Source organism: Rhinoderma darwinii, chromosome 2 (genome assembly GCF_050947455.1).
Source record: "Rhinoderma darwinii isolate aRhiDar2 chromosome 2, aRhiDar2.hap1, whole genome shotgun sequence".
In the NCBI taxonomy this organism is placed as follows: domain Eukaryota; kingdom Metazoa; phylum Chordata; class Amphibia; order Anura; family Rhinodermatidae; genus Rhinoderma; species Rhinoderma darwinii.
The window spans coordinates 53,913,168-53,919,590 of record NC_134688.1 but is presented as its reverse complement, the minus strand read 5'-3'; the positions used below and the strand labels follow the sequence as shown (position 1 = coordinate 53,919,590).

Sequence of the window (6,423 nt, the reverse complement as noted above, 5' to 3'; positions counted from 1 at the left end):
TTAATTGAATTAAATAGTCTTAAAAAGCTACCGTATATTATCCTAATAAGGCTCAGCAGTAGCCAGGGCCGGCCTTAGGGGTGTGCGACCTGTGCCATTACATAGGGCGCATCCCTCCAGCAGGTGGAACGGGGCGCTGCGCTGGCTCCCTTCCACTGCTTGTGTTTTAGAAGCGGCCGGGCAACTCAGCAGCTTCCTTTCCGCCTGGGTGCTTCTCTCACTGACATCGCGTTTCTAGCAGCGAAAATCGGGATTCCTCTAGGAGATGGGGGCATTGGGGATTGGCATTTGTAAATTGCCCACATTGTGACCCCCCCTAATGTCAGTCATGGACAGCTGGGCCTGGGTGTGACTGCAACCTCTTCACCCCTATAGTTATGTTCCCTGGGTTTAAACTAACATTACAAAATGTTTTCAATGTCTGACTCGTCCTGTGATAGAAAATGAAAGGTGTGAAAGTAAATATATTATTATTCATTCTATATATGGGGTTATTTTATGTTTATTCCATTATGTATTTTACAGACATTTATGACATCTGAATATGTGGCACCAGTGACAGCCGACATGCTAGGACATACACTGTATATATGTAAGTATTATAGCAAATGACAACCTATAGAAATTCTATAATCTGATGTCATCCAGAATGTTCCTATAGAGACACATGACAAGACTGTGGGAACAAATTCTCCAATGTTGTTCATCCAGGGCCTGTCTTAGGGGTGTGCGACCTGTGCAGTTACACTGGGTGCATCACCTGTCACTAATGAATGGGGCGCCACTGGTCTTGATGTCTGGGGCACCCATTGCTTGAACACTCAATCCCACTCTTCATGTAAAAAAAGTAAAGGGCACTGCTCAGGATGCAGATACAATTCCTTGATAATGGATTACATTACAGTGTGGCAGACAATACTTGTCTGGCAGTGTTATTTTGGGCACTGTATGATTGCAGTATTTGAGTACTATATTCTACGCCATAAAGCTGAATTCAGACGCTGCAGATTTGCTGCACGGCAAAATTCACAAGTGTTACAGGTGAATAGTTACAGTCTCAAAAACTCATCCACATGTAGCAAAAGTAAACGCTGGGAATTTTGCTGCAGCTTTATATTATTATTATTATTATAGAAATGCTCCATAAAGAAGATATTATGGTATTAGTAATATATAAGGGACTTGTTATTTATGTAATTTTCTAATACACATTTGGCTTATGGGGGAGCACACAGCGCACACAGAGTGTCTACATTACCAGTACTGCAGTCTGTGCGCCACCATACAGGTCCGTCCACATGAAGTTGCTGTGTACATGAGCCCTAATGTACATTTCCTTCATTGTTGGGTGGTCTATACTGAGCACACGTCTGTCTGGAGAAATAAAACTACACAATTATTGTTTTTTCCAGAACACCTTAAGATCAGCTGCCTGCTGCCAGGGGGACTCTCTGAAGCAATATTTCATCTATGCAAGGTGCGTCTCTTATTAGTTACTATATGCAGTATCCACCAATACCCTCCACAGTTAGAATGACACTTTTTGTATGTCCTGGGTCAGAATGCCCCTTTTGTATGGCCCCACAGTAATGAAGCCCCCTTTTCTAAGCCCCGACTCAGTCCTTTTATCCCCCATATTAATAGTGCCCCCTTTGCTCCTATAAAATAAAAAATTATACTCACCTAATAGACGACCAACCGGGTCAGACATTTCGCTTCCTCCCTGCGCCGTTATTGTTTGTCCAATTTCAGGGGTGTATGGAGCCCCAGAGCTGTGGGCCACCCCAAATCCCTGGACCCCAGCCGGTCATCCTATTTACCCCTTTGGTAATTTTACACTGGTTGGGGACTGGACTCTGTTCTAGATAGAAATGTTGCCATTGATTGAGATTTGTCCTAATACATTGTCTTTCTTTCTCCTAGAATTAATTCCTCATAAGAGTTAATGATAACCACACGTCCCAGGAGGGCAGATCAAAGATTAAGCAGAGCCCTCCACCTCATATCACATAACGTTCTACATTCAGTCGGATGTATTCAGTAGGAGAGTCCAAGGTCAGTGTATTTTATTAACTGCATCTCTAAATGATCACATAGTGTGTATTACTGGTCAATACTGAAGAGGGCACTACCACCATAGATGGCCTGGGCACCCTCAACTTACACTGCCGATCCGGCATTTAGGGCCCAAACCTATAATATAAAAAAACAGAAAGATACAATCCCTAGTTTATTGACTGGGTGATGTTATTTGGGCACTGTATGTTTAAATTATTTGGACACTACATGGTGCATCATAAGGGGGAGGACGTCACAGATACTGCACATGTCACCAATAAACCTAAGGCCGGCCCTGGATGTGACACAATAGCTGCCACGTGACATGCCATCCACACGGACATGACCGCTGTGGCCTAGCAACTAAAGACAACAGAACCACCAGCGCAGGAGCCACAGGGAATTTAACAAATGAGTAGGGAAAATTTGTTATTTTTAGCCATATGCGGCTTAGACTAAGGTTTATGAAACTGTCAGAAAACCCCTTTAATAATTATTTTGTCTGTTGAATCCAGAAATCCAATTTACCATTTTCTACACTCTCTACTCCAGTCCAAAAGACTCCACAAAAGACAAATTAGAAGTTTTCCATTAAGGATAAGATTATATAGAAGAATAACAATAAGCTCCTGGTCCCTGATACAAAATCTATACCAGGGTCCTCCAACTATTATGTGCCATTATACTGCTGGTGTTATTTGTGTGGCAGAGGGGCATTGGACTCGCCCTGTGATAGAAAATGAAATGTGTGAAAGTAAATATATTATTATTCATTATAGATATGGGGTTATTTTATGTATGTGCATTAAACCCATTATGTATTTTACAGACATTTATAACATCTGAATATGTGGCACCAGTGACAGCCGACATGCTAGAAGATCCACTGTATATATGTAAGTATTATAGCAAATAACAACCTATAGAAATTCTATAATGTGATGTCATCCAGAATGTTCCTATAGAGACACATGACAAGACTGTGGGAACAATCTCCCACATGTTTTCAATAGGCTGAACATATATTTGTTGATATGATGAACCATACTAAGCGCACGTCATAATATCTTCACAGTTTATACTTTTTGTTCCAGAATTTCTTGAGATCGGCTGCCTGCTGCCAGGGGGACTCTCTGAAGTAATATTTCATCTATATGCGGTATGTCCATCATTAGTTACTATATACAGTATCCACCAGTAGCTCTGTACATTGAAAAAGTAATGAGCGGGCAAAATGCCAAGAAAGGCGTAGCAGTGGGGAACCTTGGATAGTTGGTAGGAATAGGCATAATGTAAGTTAGGGGTATCTTTGTCTAAAATGCTGGCCACATGGCTCGGTTTGGGACTGAACGTAGGTGTAAGGTAATTGGGTGAGGGAGTGTAGGGGGATTTTAGACAGCTTTGGTCTGCCAAGAACATTTGCGATGTGTCAAGGCCAGGATGCAATAGACAAGGACTTAAGTGAGTTTCATTACACAGTCATAATCTGCAGGCATAGGTGATAATGGACACTGGCAGAATGTTTTTATATTTACAGCACTCAAGCGGAAAGCAATGGAAGGTGCCAGGATATTGCCACGTATAGAGACCCCACAAGTCATGCAGCACAAGGACCTGGACTTGGGGTGTACTGGATTGTTTGGAGCAAATGGCATCAAGGAATAAAGGCAGGTATCCTCAATGGTATCATTCTAGAAAAAATTTGAGGGAACATGGCACGATGATGGGCCAAGGGCCAGGATCCTTGCGCAGGGATCCAGGGTCGATGAAGGCAGCAATATCCCAGTAGGGCCTCATAATCTCAACATGGGAGAGGGACACCTTGGGGTTGCCAAAATGTTTAGAACACGGGGTACTGGCACAATGTTTGGAATTACAGGAGCAGCGCATCTGGATGTAAAGAGAAGCAGAAGAAGGCAACAGTAGCTGGTTGAGTCTGATTCTGATCTGTCAGATGATAATAAGTGGTCTGATGTTGGGGATAGATGGGCTAATGGGCAAGACGTTTATGATGCTGAAAAAAATGTTTACGCAGGATAAAGTAAAAAGGTAAAAGCGAGGAGGCGTGATACCAAAAGCCAATCCTTTACTGGAAAGAGGGGGTAAAGTTTGGGGCCAGGAAACATGTTTGTTGATTTCTACCTACACACACTTGTGCCAGGAACTGTTGGGAAACATAAGGGAGGAAAGGCTTGTTTAGTTTTTGTGATGTCTATGGAAGATTTTGTTTAGTATTGCAGTGTTATGGTGGTGGAGCAGGACCCCCTTATTGATCAGGTGCCAATAAAAAGGGATGGTGCCTGTGAAGCAGGCTGGTAAGTATAAAAAAAATACATCTGTCGCATCTAAAAGAGGCATCAGTAAACGATGAAATAGACAAGGAGTTGAGTGAGTTGCATCATTAAAGCAGAATCTGCAGGCACGGATGACAATGGATACTTGCAGAATGTTTTTTGTGCCTACAGGACTCAAGTGAGAAGCAGTGGAAAGGACACGGATAGCGCCACGGATAGGGCGTCCACGAGTCATGCAGCACAAGGAACTGGACTTCTGATGTAATTGACTGTTTGGAGGAGATGGCGTACATTTGCGAAGAATGTAGTTGGCTTTCGAAGCGCGTAAGCAGTCTTGTATCATCACTTCAACATGCCGTGTGGTTTATAAAATGTTTTTCTAATAAAGTCATCACATTGTCATGAGAATTGCTGGACCGTATTTTCTTCTGTTTACTGTATATTTATTGGACAGTGCTAACGCCATACAGCCCTCTCTGTAGAGAACGCCATACAGCCCTCCTGTAGAGAACGCCATACATTCCCCCTGCAGAGAACGCCATACAGCCCCCCCTGTAGAGAACGCCATACAGCCCTCCCCTTTAGAGAACGCCATACAGCCCCCCCCTGTAGGGAACGCCATACATCCCCCCCTGTAGAGAACGCCATAGAGCCCCCCCCCTGTAGGGAACGCCATATAGCCCCCCCTGTAGGGAACGCCATACAGCCCCCCTGTAGGGAACGCCATACAGCGTTCCCCCCCCTGTAGGGAACACCATACAGCGTCCCCCTCCCAAAAAAATGCGACCTACAGTGTGTCCTACAAAATACATGTATCCCCTATCCACAGGATAGGGGATACATGTGTGATCGCTGGCAGCGAAAGCTGCTTCTATCCTCTCCTCAGGGTCCCCGGCAGTCACTGACAGCCGGAGACCCGACATTCAGCAGCCCGATCGCGCGGGCAGTAAGTTAAAACCGGAGTCGTAAAAAGTCTATGGCTCGGGTTTTAAGGACCCTGACCGCTGGCCGTAAAAATACAGCCAGCGGTCGGGAACCAGTTAATGGCAGAGCGGGGAGATACCTCCCTGCTCTGCAGTAGAGTTCAGTGGCGTCCAGCTGTAGCAGCCATAGCGGCTGCCAGCGGAGCCTCCGGCCATGGTGGTCGGCCCGTGCCGGCGGGCAACACGGGCCCCCTCATGCCGCGGGCCCCGTAGCAGCCGCTACGGCTGCTATGGCGGTAGTTACGCCACTGCTCAGTACATATATACAACACCAAAAAAAATCTCAGTGTTATGACTGCGGACCTCTGTCGCTCACCCTGTGATGAACGGCCGCGACCGCAACTTCCTGGCCACCTCCCCAGAGACCACGGCTGCCGCGGCCTTCCCTTCCTGGAGTGTGCGAGGAGTGCCTTAAAGGGCCAGCGTGCGCACTTCCTAAAAGTTTTCTATCCTACCCCAGTGCACCCTGGATTATAAAAAGGTATCTGCCCTTCCACCCCTTGCTTGAGCGTTGTTTGTACTTTTCCCATGTTTGTATTGCAAAGGGTCCCTTAGTATTTTCCTGCTTGATCCCAGAGTTCCCGTTCCCTGCATCCGATTTCCTGTATCCCTTGCTGTTTCCTAACTGTGCCTGCCTTTTATCAGAGTCGTGTGGTACCGCCGGCTGGATATGCCACGTCTGTGTGTCATCTACCATTCCTGGTGCCATCCGCTTCGTCTGGCGCAACCTGCCACACCTAGCCCTATCTGAGCTGGAGCCCACGGCCTAGTGGGTCCACATAGGGATGTAGCCATCTTTAACTTGACTCTGATAACTTGTTGCAACGTGATATCACACAAAAATAACCATTGAGAAGTCATTGAAAAGGTCAAGATAAGGGATCTTTCCACCGTGTATTTAATGCGTTATTAGTCAAGCTAAAGTCAGCTACATATGTTCCATAGATTGTGACAGTACGCTCAGGCCATGGAACCCGCTGGCCAGCCTAAGACCACAGTTCAGGTCATACAGACGGATATGCGTGACCTATATGCACGTCAGCAATTACTAAGGGGTGGACCCCAATAGTATATATTGTATCTATATG

General features: G+C 45.5%; 1 long non-coding RNA gene across 2 annotated transcripts; it reads left to right on the top strand.

Moving 5' to 3' along the window:
- The first annotated feature begins 329 nt into the window (after nucleotides 1–329).
- LOC142740556 (uncharacterized) lies at nucleotides 330–6,051 on the top strand. Of its 2 annotated transcripts, XR_012880775.1 has the most exons (7): nucleotides 330–592; nucleotides 1,413–1,477; nucleotides 1,924–2,055; nucleotides 2,888–2,954; nucleotides 3,153–3,217; nucleotides 3,596–4,676; nucleotides 5,981–6,051. It is a non-coding gene; the product is annotated as an uncharacterized LOC142740556 (long non-coding RNA). The 2 variants fall into 2 exon arrangements; XR_012880774.1 differs by lacking the exon at nucleotides 5,981–6,051 and having other exon boundaries at nucleotides 3,596–4,760.
- The last annotated feature ends 372 nt before the right edge of the window (nucleotides 6,052–6,423 follow it).